This window comes from Ranitomeya imitator, chromosome 6 (genome assembly GCF_032444005.1).
Source record: "Ranitomeya imitator isolate aRanImi1 chromosome 6, aRanImi1.pri, whole genome shotgun sequence".
In the NCBI taxonomy this organism is placed as follows: Eukaryota; Metazoa; Chordata; class Amphibia; order Anura; family Dendrobatidae; genus Ranitomeya; species Ranitomeya imitator.
The window spans coordinates 316,314,209-316,330,415 of NC_091287.1; the positions used below are offsets into that span (position 1 = coordinate 316,314,209).

The 16,207-nt window shown below is 45.6% G+C and overlaps 2 non-coding genes and 3 pseudogenes across 2 annotated transcripts; all 5 read left to right on the forward strand.

The window, feature by feature from the left end:
• The first annotated feature begins 8,617 nt into the window (after positions 1 to 8,617).
• Positions 8,618 to 8,828, forward strand: LOC138643659 (U2 spliceosomal RNA; annotated as a pseudogene).
• A 1,320-nt stretch (positions 8,829 to 10,148) lies between these two features.
• Positions 10,149 to 10,353, forward strand: LOC138643749 (U2 spliceosomal RNA; annotated as a pseudogene).
• Positions 10,354 to 11,599: 1,246 nt separating this feature from the next.
• Positions 11,600 to 11,786, forward strand: LOC138643738 (U2 spliceosomal RNA). Its single transcript, XR_011314259.1, has one exon. It is a non-coding gene; the product is annotated as a U2 spliceosomal RNA (small nuclear RNA).
• A 1,186-nt stretch (positions 11,787 to 12,972) lies between these two features.
• Positions 12,973 to 13,159, forward strand: LOC138643736 (U2 spliceosomal RNA). Its single transcript, XR_011314257.1, has one exon. It is a non-coding gene; the product is annotated as a U2 spliceosomal RNA (small nuclear RNA).
• A 1,192-nt stretch (positions 13,160 to 14,351) lies between these two features.
• On the forward strand, positions 14,352 to 14,529 carry LOC138643746 (U2 spliceosomal RNA; annotated as a pseudogene).
• Positions 14,530 to 16,207: the final 1,678 nt, after the last annotated feature.

Genomic DNA, 16,207 nt, shown 5'->3' on the forward strand with positions numbered 1-16,207 from the left:
TAGATGCACATTGAGCACTTTAAACCCTCAGGTGCTTCACAGAAGTTTATAACGCAGAGCCATGAAAATAAAAAATAATTTTTCTTTCCTCAAAAATGATTTTTAGCCTGGAATTTCCTATTTTGCCAAGGGTAATAGGAGAAATTGGACCCCATATGTTGTTGTCCAGTTTGTCCTGAGTACGCTGATACCCCATATGTGGGGGTAAACCACTGTTTGGGCGCACGGCAGGGCTCGGAAGGGAAGGCACGCCATTTGGCTTTTTAAATGGAAAATTAGCTCCAATCATTAGCGGACACCATGTCACGTTTGGAGAGCCCCTGTGTGCCTAAACATTGGAGATCCCCCAGAAATGACCCCATTTTGGAAACTAGACCCCCAAAGGAACTAATCTAGATGTGTGGTGAGGACTTTGAACCCCCAAGTGCTTCACAGAAGTTTATAACGCAGAGCCATGAAAATTAAAAAAAAAAATTATTTTCTCAAAAATGATCTTTTAGCCTGCAATTTTTTATTTTCCCAAGGGTAACAGGAGAAATTTGACCCCAAAAGTTGTTGTACAGTTTGTCCTGAGTACGCTGATACCCCATATGTGGGGGTAAACCACTGTTTGGGCACATGCCGGGGCTCGGAAGTGAAGTAGTGACGTTTTGAAATGCAGACTTTGATGGAATGCTCTGTGGGCGTCACATTGCGTTTGCAGAGCCCCTGATGTGGCTAAACAGTAGAAACCCCCCACAAGTGACCCCATTTTGGAAACTAGACCCTGAAAGGAACTTATCTAGATGTGTGGTGAGCACTTTGAACCCCCAAGTGCTTCATAGAAGTTTATAATGCAGAGCCGTGAAAATAATAAATAAGTTTTCCTTCCTCAAAAATAATAATTTAGCCCAGAATTTTTTATTTTCCCAAGGGTTACAGGAGAAATTGGACCCCAAAAGTTGTTGTCCAGTTTCTCCTGAGTACGATGATACCCCATGTGTGGAGGTAAACCACTGTTTGGGCACACGTCGGGGCTCAGAAGGGAAGTAGTGACTTTAGAAATGCAGACTTTGATGGAATGCTATGCGGGCGTCACGTTGCGTTTGCAGAGCCCCTGATGTGGCTAAACATTAGAAACCCCCCACAAGTGACCCCATTTTGGAAACTAGACCCCGAAAGGAACTTATCTAGATGTGTGGTGAGCACTTTGAACCCCCAAGTGCTTCATAGAAGTTTATAATGCAGAGCCGTGAAAATAATAAATACGTTTTGTTTCCTCAAAAATAATTATTTAGCCCAGGATTTTTTATTTTCCCAAGGGTTACAGGAGAAATTGGACCCCAAAAGTTGTTGTACAGTTTCTCCTGAGTATGCTGGTACCCCATGTGTGGAGGTAAACCACTGTTTGGGCACACGTCGGGGCTCAGAAGGGAAGTAGTGACTTTTGAAATGCAGACTTTGATGGAATGGTCTGCGGGCGACACGTTGCGTTTGCAGAGCCCCTGGTGTGCCTAAACAGTAGAAACCCCCCACAAGTGACCCCATTTTAGAAACTAGACCCCCAAGGAACTTATCTAGATATGTGGTGAGCACTTTGAACCCCCAAGTGCTTCACAGACGTTTACAACGCAGAGCCGTGAAAATAAAAAATCATTTTTCTTTCCTCAAAAATGATGTTTTAGCAAGCATTTTTTTATTTTCACAAGGGTAACAGGAGAAATTGGACCCCAGTAATTGTTGCGCAGTTTATCCTGAGTATGCTGGTACCCCATATGTGGGGGTAAACCACTGTTTGGGCACACGTCGGGGCTCGGAATTGAGGGAGCACCATTTGACTTTTTGAATACGAGATTGGCTGGAATCAATGGTGGCGCCATGTTGCGTTTGGAGACCCCTGATGTGCCTAAACAGTGGAAACCCCTCAATTCTACCTCCAACACTAACCCCAACACACCCCTAACCCTAATCCCAACTGTAGCCATAACCCTAATCACAACCCTAACCCCAACACACCCCTAACCACAACCCTAACCCCAACACACCCATAACCCTAATCCCAACCCTAATTCCAACCCTAACGCTAAGGCTATGTGCCCACGTTGCGGATTCGTGTGAGATTTTTCAGCATCATTTTTTAAAAATCCGTGGATAAAAGGCACTGCGTTTTACCTGCGGATTTTCTGCGGATTTCCAGTGTTTTTTGTGCGGATTTCACCTGCGGATTCCTATTGAGGAACAGGTGTAAAACGCTGCGGAATCCGCACAAAGAATTGACATGCTGCGGAAAATACAACGCAGCGTTTCCGCACGGTATTTTCCGCACCATGGGCACAGCGGATTTGGTTTTCCATAGGTTTACTTGGTACTGTAAACCTGATGGAACACTGCAGCGAATCCTCAGCGGCCAATCCGCACCGTGTGCACATAGCCTAATTCTAAAGGTATGTGCACACGCTGCGGAAAACGCTGCAGATCCGCAGCAGTTTCCCATGAGTTTACAGTTCAATGTAAACCTATGGGAAACAAAAATCGCTGTACACATGCTGCAGAAAAACTGCACGGAAACGCAGGGGTTTACATTCCGCAGCATGTCACTTCTTTCTGCGGATTCCGCAGCGGTTTTACAACTGCTCAAATAGAAAATCGCAGTTGTAAAACGTCAGTGAAATGCGCAGAAAAACCGCGGTAAATCCGCCATAAATCCGCAGCGGTTTAGCACTGAGGATTTATCAAATCCGCTGCGGAAAAATCCGCAGAGGACCAGAATACGTGTGCACATACCGAAACCCTAACCCTACCCCTAACCCTAACCCTAGCCCTACCCCTAACCCTACCCCTAACCCTACCCCTAACCCTAGCCCTAACCCTAACCCTAACCCTACCCCTACCCCTAACCCTAGCCCTACCCCTAACCCTACCCCTAACCCTACCCCTAACCCTACCCCTAACCCTAACCCTAGCCCTAACCCTAACCCTAGCCCTACCCCTAACCCTAGCCCTAACCCTAACCCTATTCTAACATTAGTGGAAAAAAAATTCTTTTTTTTTTATTGTCCCTACCTATGGGGGTGACAAAGGGGGGGGGGTCATTTATTATTTTTTTTATTTTGATCACTGAGATATAATCTATCTCAGTGATCAAAATGCACTTTGGAACGAATCTGCCGGCCGGCAGATTCGGCGGGCGCACTGCGCATGCGCCCGCCATTTTGGAAGATGGCGGCGCCCGGGGAGAAGACGGACGGACCCCGGCAGGATCGGTAAGTATGATGGGGTGGGGGGAAGCACGGGGGGGTGGATCGGAGCGCGGGAGGGGTGGAACGGAGCACGGGGGGTGGAACAGAGCACGGGGGTGGTGGAATGGAGCACAGGGGGTGGAACGGAGCACAGGGGGGGGGGATCGGAGTGCAGGGGGGGTGATTGGAGCACGGGGTGAGTGATTGGAGCACGGGGGGAGCGGACAAGAGCACGGGGGGAGCGGAGAACATGACGGAGGGGAGCCGGAGCAGTGTACCGGACAGATCGGAGGGCTGGGGGGGCGATCGGTGGGGTGGGGGCACATTAGTGTTTCCAGCCATGGCCGATGATATTGCAGCATCGGCCATGGCTGGATTGTAATATTTCACCAGTTATAATAGGTGAAATATTACAAATCGCTCTGATTGGCAGTTTCACTTTCAACAGCCAATCAGAGCGATCGTAGCCACGAGGGGGTGAAGCCACCCCCCCTGGGCTAAACTACCACTCCCCCTGTCCCTGCAGATCAGGTGAAATGGGAGTTAACCCTTTCACCCGATCTGCAGGGACGCGATCTTTCCATGACGCCACATAGGCGTCATGGGTCGGATTGGCACCCACTTTCATGGGTTAAAAAAATCTGATTCCTGTTAGTTATGCACAGGAGAGTGTGGTTTTTTCGGATCATGTGTGTATGAAGTGTGAATTGGATTTGCATGTTAATGAGGTGGCTGGGAAAGGTGTGTGGAAGTTGAATGTGAGTTTGCTAAAGGAGAGGGTGTGAGAGAGGAGTATGAAAGACATTATGCAGAATGGTGTGGGTGCAGGAGTGATTTCAGAAATGTGTGTGAATGGTGGGATTGGGTTAAATGGAAAACTAAGAGTTTTTAAAAAAAACTCGGGTACAAGTGTGCGGCTGCAAAGAGAGAAGGGTTTGTTTTTTTAAATGCAAGACTGAGTGTGTTGTATAAGTTGAGGGCCGGAGGGATGGATGTGAGTGAAGATTTAGTGAAAGTGAAAAAAGAAGTGAATGATTTTTTGTTACAAAGAGGGAGGAGTATTGTGTACAGGGCCAAGATAGAGAATTTGGAGAAGAATGAGAAGTGTTCGCGTTTTTTCTTTAAAAAGGTTTTTGGGAAGAGACAGAGTATGAGTGTTTTGAATGGGATGGATGGATGGAAATGAAGTGAGTGGTGCGGACTTGTGTGAGGAAGTGGCAAAGAAATGGAGGGATGAAGGTTTGGAGAGTGAGGTGCTGAGTGTTTTGGAAAATAGTTTGAATAGGATAGAAAGGGAAAGTTTGATGAGTGATGTGACGGGTGAAGAAGTATGGAAGGTGGTGTGTAGTATGGCGTTGAATAAAACACCGGGGGAGGATGGTTTACCGGTGGAATTTTATCGTGTGATGTGGGATGTGTTGGGGAAGGATTTTTTGGATGTATGTAAGTATATGTGGGTGAATGCAGAGGTGGCAAATGGTATGCGTGCAGGGGTGGTTGTGTTATTGCCAAAAAAAGGTGATTTGAAAAATTTAAAAAATTGGAGGCCGATCACATTGCTAAATTGTGATTATAAGATTTATGCAAAACTTTTGGCTAACAGGAAGCGTGGCGTGGTTGGGAGTGTGGTGGGTGAGGAGCAATGTTGTGCGGTGCCTGGAAGACGAATACATGGAAGTTTGTGTATGTTGAGAGATTGTTTGTGGGACTGCATGAATCGTAAGAAGGGGGTGTATGTGTTGAGTTTGGATTTTTAGAAGGTGTATGAAAGATTGGCGCATGGTTTTTTGTTTAGTGTGTTGGTGAAGATGGGATTTCCTTCTGAGTTTGTTGAGAAAGTGAGAAGTTTGTATAGGAACATTTATAGTTGTGTGTTGTTGAATGGAAATTTGGGGAGGAGAGTAAATGTATTTTCCGGTGTTCGGTAGGGGTGCGCTTTGTCCCCTATCGTATTTATTTGCGCAATTGAGCCTTTGTTATGTCTGTTAAGAAAAGATAAGGTGATTCGGGGTGTGCAAGTAACAGGGGGTGGGAGAAGAGAGTGGAAAATGAGTGGCTATATGGATGATGTGTGTGTGCTGTGTGATTCAGAGTGTTCGGTTCGGCATGTGAAGTTGTTGGTTTCTATTTTTTGTGGAGCATCTACTTTTAAAGTGAATTGGGAGAAGAGTGAGTGTAAGAATTTTGGGGGGAGGAGTCTGAGCGATGATGCTGGAGTGAATGTGGTGAGTGGATCGATAAAGGTTTTGGGTGTGAAATTTTCAGAGAAATTGGATGGAGAGGAAAGCTGGGTGGATGTGAGGGAGCGAGTGGAGCGTAAGTTAAATTTTTGGAGTTTGAGGGATCTTACAATTTTTGGTAAAATTTTAGTTATTAAGAGTGTTGAGTTACCTATTTTTTTGTATGTTGCGATGGTTTTTCCACCAAGCTACATGTGTATTAGAAGATTAAATAGGGTTTTGTTTGTCTTTTTTTGGGGGTTCATGTATGGAGCGTGCAAGGAGAGAGATTGTTATGAAGAGTTTGGATAAGGGGGGACTGGGTTTCCCAAATTTGAATGTATTTTTTGGCGTGAATATTATGGTGTTTGTATTAGGCGTGATTAGGATGGATGGGAAGTATGCATGTATGTGCAGGTTTTTGTTTGGAAATTTCTTGTTTCATTTGAAATGGCGTGAAAGAGATCTTAGGAGCCCAGTGGCTTTTGAGGTTCCTGTGTGGTATGTGTGGGTGTACAAATTTTTAGTGAAGTATGAACTGTGTGATTTGGATGTGAGATTGTTAGAAAAGAAGAAAGCTGTATATAAGATGATTGAGTGTAGAGAGATGGAATGTGACATTATTGTTGGACGAGCTCACAGGCTGTCCTTGCCAGATCTTAAATTGGTAAGAGGGGATGATGTGCAGAAAGTATGGAAGAAGGTACGTGTGAATAGTATGACAAATAGGCAGAGTGAGATTGTATGGCAGTCATTGCATGGGCTGTTACCGGTGAGGGAGTTTCTGAAAAATCGGGGTTTAGTGAGGAGTGAGAAGTGTCCGAGGAGTGGATGTGGTGGGAGTGAGAGTGTGGTGCATTTGTTTTGGAATTGTCAGTATGCTAGAAGTGTGATTGCAGGTCTGGGTCCTTTGTGTAAGGAGCTGTGTGAGGTGAATCTGTTGTCTTTTGAGCTTTTTATGTTTGGATTGGGTATGTGTGGGGAAAAGGAGAGAGTATTGTGGTTGATGATGGCATGTACCATCCCTCGACCAAAACTGTGCCGCTAATTATAGACCTGTCTCTAATCTTCCCTTCATCTCTAAACTCCTCGAACGCCTGGTCCACTCCCGTCTTACCCGCTATCTCTCAGATAACTCTCTTCTCGACCCTCTTCAATCTGGCTTCCGCTCTTTACACTCTACTGAAACTGCCCTCATTAAAGTCTCTAATGACCTACTAACAGCTAAATCTAATGGTCACTACTCCATGCTAATTCTCTTGGATCTCTCTGCAGCATTCGACACTGTGGATCATCAGCTCCTCCTCACTATGCTCCGCTCCATCGGCCTCAAGGACACCGTTCTCTCCTGGTTCTCCTCCTATCTCTCTGACCGATCCTTCACTGTATGTTTTGCTGGTTCCTCCTCCTCTCACCTTCCCCTTACTGTTGGGGTTCCTCAAGGATCAGTCCTAGGCCCCCTACTCTTCTCGTTGTATACTGCCCCTATTGGACAAACAATCAGTAGATTTGGTTTCCAGTACCATCTCTATGCTGACGACACCCAATTATACACTTCTGCTCCCGATATCACACCGACCTTTTTAGAAAACACCAGTGATTGTCTTACCGCTGTCTCTAACATCATGTCCTCCCTCTATCTGAAACTAAACCTGTCAAAAACTGAACTCCTCGTGTTCTCTCCCTCTACTAACCTACCTTTGCCTGACATTGCCATCTCCGTGTGCGGTTCCACCATTACTCCAAAGCAACATGCCCGCTGCCTTGGGGTCATCCTTGATTCTGACCTTTCATTCACCCCCTACATCCGATCACTGGCTCGCTCTTCTTACCTGCATCTCAAAAACATTTCTAGAATTCGCCCTTTTCTTACTTTCGACTCTGCAAAAACTCTTACTGTTTCACTTATTCATTCTCGTCTGGACTATTGTAACTCTCTACTAATCGGTCTCCCTCTTGCAAAACTCTCCCCGCTCCAATCTGTCCTGAATGCTGCAGCCAGGATCATATTCCTCACCAACCGTTACACCGATGCCTCTACCCTGTGCCAGTCATTACACTGGCTACCCATCCACTCCAGAATCCAGTACAAAACTACTACCCTCATCCACAAAGCACTCCATGGCTCAGCACCACCCTACATCTCCTCCCTGGTATCAGTCTACCACTCTACCCGTGCCCTCCGCTCCGCTAATGACCTCAGGTTAGCATCCTCAATAATCAGAACCTCCCACTCCCGTCTCCAAGACTTTACACGTGCTGCGCCGATTCTTTGGAATGCACTACCTAGGTTAATACGATTAATCCCCAATCCCCACAGTTTTAAGCGTGCCCTAAAAACTCATTTGTTCAGACTGGCCTACCGCCTCAATGCATTAACCTAACGATCCCTGTGTGGCCTATTTATAATAAAAAAAAAAAAAAAAAAGGTTCCTCGCATCATGTTCTCATACACTTTATGCAGTATTAGCCCTCTGTGTCTGTACTGCTACATACTTAGGCAGGTAACTGGTTCATGCAGCTTTACATGAACACCTGAGCCTTACACTATAGCTGGTCCGAATAACTAAAGCAATTGTTACCATCCACCTCTCGTGTCTCCCCTTTTCCCCATAGTTTGTAAGCTTGCGAGCAGGGCCCTCACTCCTCCTGGTATCTGTTTTGAACTGTATTTCTGTTATGCTGTAATGTCTATTGTCTGTACAAGTCCCCTCTATAATTTGTAAAGCGCTGCGGAATATGTTGGCGCTATATAAATAAAAATTATTATTATTATGTATAAAAGAGGTATTGTGGGATGTGAGGAATATGTATGTGTTTAAAAGGAAGGATATTGAGGTTAAAAATTGTATAAAAATTATTTTGGGAAAATTGTATTTTTGCTTTGTGTGTGATCAGAGGAGGAGAGGGGAGGTGGATGCAGAGGGAATTTGGAAAACTAAAAAGTGGAAACATTTTGTTAATGTATCTCTTGAGGTGTTTTTGGTTGTTAATAAAAAATGTTGTGGTTTTCCAATGATGATGGGAATAGCGGTTACATTAAGTATGTGGCACGCTGTTTTGGGAGTTGAGTTCCTCATAGTTTTGGATACCTGACTGTGGAACTTCCCATCTGAGGGAAAAAAAAAAAAACTCCGTGTCAGGCCTCGGGGCGGCACAAGTACAAAACCATTTCTGGTTATGGCTTCTCGGCCTTTTAGCTATGATCGTCGTCGTCAACGCCGCCGCCCAAGATCAAGTGTAGTATCTGTTCTTATCAGTTTAATATCTGATAAGTCTCCTAATTGGACACCATATAGTAAATGGATTTGGGAAATGGAAAAAGAGCTTGCTCTGTCCACTCCAGGCATTGACCCGTTATTGCGGTATCTCCGGGAACAGTGCACTCCTTCTCTGATATGGCTTCCAAATACAGATTGAATGGAAATCAGCACACGTTGTGTTTTAACCCATTATGTGAATGCTTTTCAGGGTCAAAGTTGCACCTTTCAGATGCCAAATGCATTTTGCGAGATTTAACTTGACCAATTGCAACATTTTGAGCGCATTGCATTGTTTGCACCTATGCATGTAAAGCATTGTATTGCGTTCAATATGAAATCTATCAATCAATCTCTCTTTATTGGTTGCAACTGGTGTGTGAAGATGTGGACACGCATTTGGCCTTTGTTACAGTGTTGCAAATATATCGTCTGCAAAGTTAGGCCCCTTGCTATCAATACTTAGTGTTTTAATTTAAGTAACAAGAAGTAGTTCTGCCATACGTAACACGTTTGTGACAGCATGATTTCTTTTGTAAAACATTGTCTCCTTCTTGTGGACCACTGACTTTTAAATTTGGTGTATATGTATTTAAAAAAAAAAGGAAAAATTGTATCTGTGCTGATCTTGAATACGTTGCCTATCTCCACCTCTGTGAGTATTCTAATGATTTCTAGCAACCAGGTGCGCTGCCTGCATTAGAAAGAATATGCGCGCGGAACCCTCACGTGTCACAATGGGCCCTTGGCCATGTTCCGGAACCCTCACGTGTCACAATGGGCCCTTGGCCATGTTCCGGAACCCTCACGTGTCACAATGGGCCCTTGGCCATGTTCCAGGACCCTCACGTGTCACAATGGGCCCTTGGCCATGGTCCGGAACCCTCACGTGTCACAATGGACCCTTGGCCATGGTCCGGAACCCTCACATGTCACAACGGGCTGGAACCCTCACGTGTCACAATGGGCACTTGGCCTATAAAAAGCAGTGCGGTGGCAGTCATCTTCAGTCTGCTGCTGGAACAGCGGCGGGCAGCATGGTGATAGGTAGGCAGCATGGTCTATACCCGGCATCAGGAGAGCTAAGGGAAGACAGCTGCTCGCTTGTTTGTTTTTCTAATTTCCCTCTCGCCCTCCTCCTGGCACTCAGTAGTAGTGCACATTGGAATAAAGAGGGGGGAGGGTTACAATAGGTGGGGTTATGCAGATTAAAAACGAGGGGCTCACAGCTTGAACAAACAGCAGATCTGCCATTGTGAAGGCGTCCGGTTTGCTAAAATGTCCTCCTCAGGGCAATCTTTTGCTCCATCTCCCCAAAGGGTCTCAGTGTTAGGCCTTGGTGCGGCACAAGTGCAAAACCATTTCTGGCTATTGCTTCTCGGCCTTCGGGCTAGGATGACAGGTGAGTGTCAGGCCTCGGGGGCGGCATAAGTACAAAACCATTTCTGGTTATCGCTTCTCGGCCTTTTGGCTATGATCGTTGTCGTTGTCGTCGTCGTCGTCGCCACCGCCCAAGAACAAGTGTAGTATCTGATACGTCTCCTAATTGGAGACCATATAGTAAATGGATTTGGTAGAGGGAAAAAGAGCTTGCTCTGTCCACTCCAGGCATTGACCCGTTATTGCGGTATCTTCTCCGGGAACAGTGCACTCCTTCTCTGATACGGCTTCCAAATACAGATTGAATTGAAATCAGCACACGTTGTGTTTTAACCCATTATGTGAATTCTTTTCAGGGTCAAAGTTGCACATTTCAGATGCCAAATGCATTTTGCTAGATTGAACTGGACCAATTTCAACATTTTGAACGCATTGCATTGTTTGCACCTTTGCATGTCAAGCATTGTATTGTGTTCAATATGAAATCTATCAATCAATCAATCTCTCTGTCTTAACTGGTTGCAACCGGTGTGTGAAGATGTGGACACGTATTTGGCCTTTGTTACAGTGTTGCAAATGTATCGTCTGCAAATTTAGGCCCCTTTCTATCAGTACTTAGTGTTTTAATATAAGTAACCCAGAAGTAGTTCTGCCATATGCACCACGTTTGTGACAGCATGATTTCTTTTGTAAAACATTGTCTCCTTCTTGTGGACCACTGACTTTTAAATTTGGTGTATATGTATTTAAAAAAAAGGAAAAATTGTATCTGTGCTCATCTTGAATACGCTGCCTATATCCACCTCTATGAGTATTCTAATGCTTTCTAGCAACCAGGTGCACTGCCTGCATTAGATAGAATCTGCGCGCGGAACCCTCACGTTTCACAATGGGCCCTTGCCCATGGTCCGGAACCCTCACGTGTCACAATGGGCCCTTGGCCATGGTCCGGAACCCTCACGTGTCACAATGGGCCCTTGGCCATGGTCCGGAACCCTCACGTGTCACAACGGGCTGGAACCCTCACGTGTCACAATGGGCCCTTGGCCTATAATAAGCAGTGCAGTGGCAGTCATCTTCAGACTGCTGCTGGAACAGCGGCGGGCAGCATGGTGATAGGTAGGCAGCAGGGTCTATACCTGGCATCACGAGAGCTAAGGGAAGACAGCTGCTCGCTTGTTTGTTTTTTGAATTTCCCTCTCGCCCTCCTCCTGGCACTCAGTAGTGCACATTGGAACAAAGAGGGGGGAGGGTTACAATAGGTGGGGTTATGCAGATTAAAAACGAGGGGCTCACAGCTTAAACAAACAGCAGATCTGCCATTGTGAAGCCGTCCCATTTGCTAAAATGTCCTCCTCAGGGCAATCTTTTGCTCCATCTCCCCAAAGGGTATCAGTGTTAGGCCTTGGTGCGGCACAAGTGCAAAACCATTTCTGACTATTGCTTCTTGGCTTTCTGGCTAGGATGATGGATGAGTGTCAGGCCTCGGAGGGGCGGAACAAGTACAAAACCATTTCTGGTTATTGTTTCTCGGTCTTTTGGCTATGATTGTCGTCGTCGCCGCCCAAGATCAAGTGTAGTATCTGATACGTCTCCTAATTGGAGACCATATAGTAAATGGATTTGGGAGAGGGAAAAAGAGCTTGCTCTGTCCACTCCAGGCATTGACCCGTTATTGCGGTATCTTCTCCGGGAACAGTGCACTCCTTCTCTGATACGGCTTCCAAATACAGATTGAATTGAAATCAGCACACGTTGTGTTTTAACCCATTATGTGAATTCTTTTCAGGGTCAAAGTTGCACATTTCAGATGCCAAATGCATTTTGCTAGATTTAGCTGGACCAATTGCAACATTTTGCGCGCATTGCATTGTTCGCACCTATGCATGTCAAGCATTGTATTGTGTTCAATATGAAATCTATCAATCAATCAATCAATCAATCTCTGTCTTTACTGGTTGCAACCGGTGTGTGAAGATGTGGACACGTATTTGGCCTTTGTTACAGTGTTGCAAATGTATCGTCTGCAAAGTTAGGCCCCTTGCTATCAGTACTTAGTGTTTTAATTTAAGTAACACAGAAGTTGTTCTGCCATACATACCATGTTTGTGACAGCATGATTTCTTTTGTAAAACATTGTCTCCCTCTTGTGGACCACTGACTTTTAAATTTGGTGTATATGTATTTAAAAAAAAGGAAAAATTGTATCTGAGCTCATCTTGAATACGCTGCATATCTCCACCTCTATGAGTATTCTAATGCTTTCTAGCAACCAGGTGCGCTGCCTACATTAGATAGAATCTGCGCGCGGAACCCTCACATGTCGCAATGGGCCCTTGGCCATGTTCCGGAACCCTCACGTGTCACAATGGGCCCTTGGCCATGTTCCGGAACCCTCACGTGTCACAATGGGCCCTTACCCGATAAAAAGCAGTGCGGTGGCAGTCATCTTCAGTCTGCTGCTGGAACAGCGGCGGGCAGCATGGTGATAGGTAGGCAGCAGGGTCTGTACCTGGCATCAGGAGAGCTAAGGGAAGACAGCTGCTCGCTTGTTTGTTTTTTTAACTTCCCACTCGCCCTCCTACTGGCACTCAGTAGTGCACATTGGAACAAAGAGGGGGGAGGGTTACAATAGGTGGGGTTATGCAGATTAAAAACGAGGGGCTCACAGCTTGAACAAACAGCAGATCTGCCATTGTGAAGGCGTCCGGTTTGCTAAAATGTCCTCCTCAGGGCAATCTTTTGCTCCATCTCCCCAAAGGGTATCAGTGTTAGGCCTTGGTGCGGCACAAGTGCAAAACCATTTCTGACTATTGCTTCTCGGCTTTCTGGCTAGGATGATGGATGAGTGTCAGGCCTCGGAGGGGCGGAACAAGTACAAAACCAATTCTGGTTATTGTTTCTCGGTCTTTTGGCTATGATTGTCGTCGTCGCCGCCCAAGATCAAGTGTAGTATCTGATACGTCTCCTAATTGGAGACCATATAGTAAATGGATTTGGGAGAGGAAAAAAGAGCTTGCTCTGTCCACTCCAGGCATTGACCCGTTATTGCGGTATCTTCTCCGGGAACAGTGCACTCCTTCTCTGATACGGCTTCCAAATACAGATTGAATTGAAATCAGCACACGTTGTGTTTTAACCCATTATGTGAATTCTTTTCAGGGTCAAAGTTGCACATTTCAGATGCCAAATGCATTTTGCTAGATTTAGCTGGACCAATTGCAACATTTTGCGCGCATTGCATTGTTTGCACCTATGCATGTCAAGCATTGTATTGTGTTCAATATGAAATCTATCAATCAATCAATCAATCTCTGTCTTTACTGGTTGCAACCGGTGTGTGAAGATGTGGACACGTATTTGGCCTTTGTTACAGTGTTGCAAATGTATCGTCTGCAAAGTTAGGCCCCTTGCTATCAGTACTTAGTGTTTTAATTTAAGTAACACAGAAGTTGTTCTGCCATACATACCATGTTTGTGACAGCATGATTTCTTTTGTAAAACATTGTCTCCATTTTGTGGACCACTGACTTTTAAATTTGGTGTATATGTATTTAAAAAAAAGGAAAAATTGTATCTGAGCTCATCTTGAATACGCTGCCTATCTCCACCTCTATGAGTATTCTAATGCTTTCTAGCAACCAGGTGCGCTGCCTACATTAGATAGAATCTGCGCGCGGAACCCTCACATGTCGCAATGGGCCCTTGGCCATGTTCCGGAACCCTCACGTGTCACAATGGGCCCTTGGCCATGTTCCGGAACCCTCACGTGTCACAATGGGCCCTTGCCCGATAAAAAGCAGTGCGGTGGCAGTCATCTTCAGTCTGCTGCTGGAACAGCTTCGGGCAGCATGGTGATAGGTAGGCAGCAGGGTCTGTACCTGGCATCAGGAGAGCTAAGGGAAGACAGCTGCTCGCTTGTTTGTTTTTTTAATTTCCTACTCGCCCTCCTACTGGCACTCAGTAGTGCACATTGGAACAAAGAGGGGGGAGGGTTACAATAGGTGGGGTTATGCAGATTAAAAACGAGGGGCTCACAGCTTGAACAAACAGCAGCTCTGCCATTGTGAAGGCGTCCGGTTTGCTAAAATGTCCTCCTCAGGGCAATCTTTTGCTCCATCTCCCCAAAGGGTATCAGTGTTAGGCCTTGGTGCGGCACAAGTGCAAAACCATTTCTGGCTATTGCTTCTCGGTCTTCTGGCTAGGATGACGGATGAGTGTAAGGCCTCGGGGGGGGGGGGGGGGGTGGCACAAGTACAAAACCTTTTCTAGTTTTCGCTTCTCGGCCTTTTGGCTATGATCGTTGTCGTCGTCGCCCAAGATCAAGTGTAGTATCTGGTAATTGGAGACCATATAGTAAATGGATTTGGGAGTGGGAAAAAGAGCTTGCTCTGTCCACTCCAGGCATTGACCCGTTATTGTGGTATCTTCTCCGGGAACAGTGCACTCCTTCTCTGATACGGCTTCCAAATACAGATTGAATTGAAATCAGCACACGTTACCTCCTTCGCCAGAGCCAGATCCCCTATTCCTGGGGATATCTGTTCCATCTTCAGGTTAGGCGGGGAACCCAGATGGTGTCCTTATCTCACCCCAGGGAGTATCGTTCTCTCCCTTCTGAACCTCGAGGATCTGGTCCTACAATTTCCTGACTGGCCTTCTCCCGTTGTTCAGGATATGGGCCCTATGCCACAGCGCCGAAAGAGGGCGCGTTGCAACTGTGGAAGAGGCCGCACTAGATCTCGTGGTAGAGGACAGAACTGTAATGATGTACCTGAAGACGGCTGATATGCAAGCATCCAGTATTCTTGGTTCAGTCGGTTGTAGACCTTTAGGTCTTTGGTCTAGCTTTAGGCAGTAATGGCCGTGTTGATGATATATGCTTTGCTCTTTTCCCTTGGTCATTTTCCTTTCCCTCTCCACTATTCCTTTCTCTTCCTTCCCCCTTCTTATTTTTCTCCCTCCCTCTCCTCTCCTTTGATTACTCCTTCCCCACCTCCCCACCCCCTTTTTTTTTTTTTCTTCTCCCTTTCCCTCCCCCTCTGGTGGTTCGGTTGTACTGGGTAATTTTGTGTATTTTTTTTGTCTCAGGGAAGTTCGCCGGGGAGCATGGTGTGTTATACAGCAATATTGTTTATCGAACTCGTCGGTATACGATTTATTTTGTTATATATTGTTTTGACTTTCTTCAGTGGAAAGGACACGACCCGTTAAGGGGTTATACGGTTGGCCCAAATCGTGATATTCGTGAAACGACTATACCCCATATCTTAAGTAAGAGTTTTTAATTTTCAGCTCTCCCCCAGGGGTACAATTTACTGCTATATTCCCTTTTTTTTCCTATTTTTGCCTACTCTTTTTCTCCTCTTTTTCTTCTAATTTGCTGCGCCTTGTTTTCTGCTCTTATCTCTCAGGTGGCAGGATAGCTCCTGTTTGGGGCCTAACGGTTGGGTATTCGACGTTCTATTGAAAAATGGGTTCCTTAAAATTTGGTTCCTTAAATGTACGGGGATTCAATACTCTCCAAAAACGAAGTCATGTACTTTCAGATATGCACAAGCTAGGGGTTCAGATACTTTTTCTTCAAGAAACTAATTTTAGAGCTGACCGGATACCTGTTGTTGGGGGTAAACTTTATGATAGATGGTCCCATAGTTCCAACCCCGAATCGAGGACAAAAGGTGTCTCAATAGCGTTTTGTAAGAATTTAAATATCATATTGTTAGACAAGGTCATAGATGACGGGGGATGCTATATTTTTATGAAAGTTAAAGTTGCTGATCGGATCCTGGCCCTAGTTAACTGGTATCTCCCGAACTGGGAACAGCCTAAGGTCTGCAAGTCCCTACTGTTGAAACTGTCTTCATTTGCGGAGGGCCAGGTTGTGATAGGTGGTGATTTTAACTTTGTATTTGATCCCAAACTAGATACCTCCTCTGGTAGGGGGGCGGTCCCATCGAGAAAGGTGAGAGCCCTACAAAAATTCCTACTTAAACTACATCTGATAGATGTTTGGAGAATCCTCAATCCTAGAGGTAAGGATTATACTTTCTTCTCTTCTCCACACAACTTCTACAGCAGAATTGACCTTTTTCTGGTCAGCAGGGGGGTCTTATCTTGGAGGCCTTAT